The sequence below is a fragment of the Monodon monoceros genome, unplaced genomic scaffold, assembly GCF_005190385.1.
Source record: "Monodon monoceros isolate NGI ecotype Baffin Bay Population unplaced genomic scaffold, NGI_Narwhal_1 Super_Scaffold_3, whole genome shotgun sequence".
Classification (NCBI taxonomy): Eukaryota; Metazoa; Chordata; class Mammalia; order Artiodactyla; family Monodontidae; genus Monodon; species Monodon monoceros.
The window spans coordinates 60739510-60742684 of record NW_021703780.1 but is presented as its reverse complement, the minus strand read 5'-3'; the positions used below and the strand labels follow the sequence as shown (position 1 = coordinate 60742684).

Genomic DNA, 3175 nt, shown 5'->3' with positions numbered 1-3175 from the left:
TTTTGCAAAACCTCCATACTGTTTTCCACGGTGGCTACACCAATTTGCCAGCAGTGCACGAGTGTTCCCTTTTCTCCACATCCTCGCTGACATTTGTTATTTGTATTCTTTTTGATGATAGCCATTCTCACAGTTGTCCTGTGCGTTTCTAAACTGATGACTGCTCAGACATCAGACTTAACTTTGCAGCCCTGTGAAGGTTCAATGTATTTCCACTTGTGTATGATTTGTTCAAGGGCACAGAGCGAGTTAGAATTGGAACCCTAGTCAGAAGATTCATCTACACCTCGACTCTTTGTACTGAGACCTTTTTTCTCATCATTGTCTTGCCTTTCATTTCTTCTCTTTTTCTTTCATTGGCTGGATCCAGCACCTGTGGACCACCTGTCTATGCCCTGTAGCCGAAGACCACTAGGAACAAAGTTGGATTTACTGATTTGTTGCAGTGAAGGAGGCTGTGTACATGCATAGATGAGGAGTCATGGGGCCTCTTAGCACAAGGGACTTGTAATAGAACTTGCGCTTGTGTTAAGTGATGTGGGGGAAGTTTTAAGGAAGCAGGGGTTTGCTCTGGATTGGATGTTATCAGGAAGCAGGATCGATTCTATGCTCAGGAATTTCAGTTTTTATATAGAAGGTGAGACAAAGGCAGCAGAGCTAAAGCCATGGTTGGTGAAGGGACAGCTGTCATTTGTGTTAGCTGGGGCTGGGTGATTTCTGTGGTTTGCACAGTGGCTTCGTATTTGTCTGTGCTCAGACATGACTACAGAATAGTGTTTGTCAGCCTTGTCTGAGGTTGGTGATCTGTGAGACTGGCTCTGTTCGACAGCAGAATGTTGCAGCCTTGCTCTGAGTGCCTGATGGTAGGGACTGTTTTTCTCTTTGTCATTACAAAGGCCAACCCTTGATCCTCAAGTTCCAACCTTCTTTATATCCTAGTCTCATATCTTCATGGTGGGATAGAGGTTCTCACACTTGAAGAGGAAGAGGAGGAGGGATGGACGAGAAGGAGAGAGATTTCCTTGGGGGTGGGGGGTGAAATAGTATCTTAGCTTAGAGGATTCATATCTTTGTCACCTGAATGCATCCAGGGTTCCATTCCTCTACCTGGAAAGAATGATATTCCAAAGCCATGTTGAGGGGGCAGGGGAAGGAATTAGGGTAACATTGGTGTGCAGGTGTCCCATGAATTATTGGAGGAAGTTCCAGGTAGAGGGGCGGGGAAGGCAATAAAAAGTGGCCGTTCTTAGTACAGAAATCCTCACTTAGAAAGAGTGGATATATGTGTATGTATAACTGACTCACTTTGCTGTACAGCAGAAACTAACACAACATTGTAAATCAACTATACTCCAATTAAAAAATTAATTAAAAAAAGAAATATAATCCACTCTTCTAGGAAACATAGACAGGATGATTGTACATCCCAATTTTCTGGTACATCCCTGATTTTAAGTAATATAACTATTCGATTACCTCAGATACAGTTTGGCTACATATTACATTGCTCTATATAATTTTTTTTTTTTTAGTGGAATTAGGGGAATCCATTACATGTCAGATCCTCTGAGAAGCAGACAGGAAAATAGGATTTGAAGTGCAAGAGATCGATTGGGGGAAACACCTGTGAAGGCTCCAGAGCCGCAGTCTGAAGAGAGCCCTCTGCAGTACAGGTCTGACCCTGTGTAAAGAGAGGGGGGAAGAAGGACTGGGTAGGAAGAACCTCAGACCACAGCACAGTTCTGAGAAAATCGTGGCCAGGCCTCTGGGGAATCCCCAGGCTAAACTTTCCCCTTAGAGGGGTCACCTCTCTGGCGGGAATAGTTCCGTGCTGGTGCCCCTGCCGAACTCAGTCACTGCCCAGAGGCAGCCAGCGAAAGACTGGCCCCTGTAACCCCGGGTGGCAGCCAAGGTTGTCAGTCAGCTCCTGCTCTTGGCGGCAGGTTCTGTTAGAGCCATCTGAGCAGCACCCTCGATGGCCATATGTTTCTTCTTTCACCAATACCTTTTTTTTTTTTTTCAGTCATTGAAACAGGTCAACTCCTCCTAGAAGCAGGAGCCGAGACAGGATTAGACATGCAAGAGATTTGTTAAGGGAAATGCCTGTAAAGGATAAAAGGGGTAAGAGAGGAGGGGAAAAAAACCTATACGAGTGTGACTTAAACTGTAGAGTGCTGGCGAATAAATACGTTCATAGACATGTTTTCTTTTGTTTTAAGCCTCTGTTAAGTCATATGTCCTGAATTTTGGCTTGGGAAATACGGTTTCCTTATATGTCGTGTAAAGTAAGTGATGATATTGGAATTTAGGAAGTGCCAACAAGGTGACGGAGGTAGAGCAGAAGAAGTTTGCCTTCCGCAAGTTCACCTGCGGCCGCGTGTACCTCGACCAGCTACTGGACACGGCCTGCGCGTAGCTGACGCAGCCGTACAGCCCGGGTCAGCGGCGGCGGCCGCACTACGTCCTGCGGAGGAAGCAGCCCTCGAGTGGCTGCTGAAGCGCCTGCGCGAGGCCAAGAAGGCGGTGCCTCCCACGGAGGAGCCTGAGGTGGTGGAGACGCGCAGCGCGGCGTGATCATCCTGCCCAAAATGGTGGGCAGCCTGGAGGGCGTCTACAACGGCAAGACCTTCAGCCAGGTGAAAACCAACCCTGAGATGACTGGCCACTACCTAGGCAAGTTCTCATCACCTACAAGCCTGTAGCACGCCCTGCCGGGCACGGGGGCCACGCACTCCTCCCGCTTCGTTCCCCTCAAGTAGCGGGCTGGCCAATACAGGCACAGACTTCTCTCTACAGAAGAGAAAGAAAGAAATTGGAATTTAAAGCATCAAACAAACAAGGTCTGGCTCAACTGCTATTTTATTTTCACGGCTTCTTTCTGTGAGGGCTTTCCAGGTACCCTCTCCCTTACTGCTTCTCAGCTTCTCAACAGTGGGTGGTTTTACCCCGCAGGGGACATTTGGCGATGTCTGCAGGTATTTTGGGCTGTTACAGCTGGAGCCCGTGTTGCGGGAGAGTAGGCTCTCCTCTCATTGCAGAAAGAATTCAGAGAGGAGACAGGTCAAGAAAGCAAAGCGAGGATTTATTTAAGGGATGGTAGGCTCTCAGAGCTGAGTAGCTGCGCTGGTTTCTTAGCAAGCCCGTTATGTGGGGTGTAGAAATGAAGGGGTGGGAT

The 3175-nt window shown here is 47.7% G+C and overlaps 1 pseudogene; it reads left to right on the top strand.

The window, feature by feature from the left end:
- The first annotated feature begins 2099 nt into the window (after positions 1-2099).
- On the top strand, positions 2100-2759 carry LOC114907589 (annotated as a pseudogene).
- Positions 2760-3175: the final 416 nt, after the last annotated feature.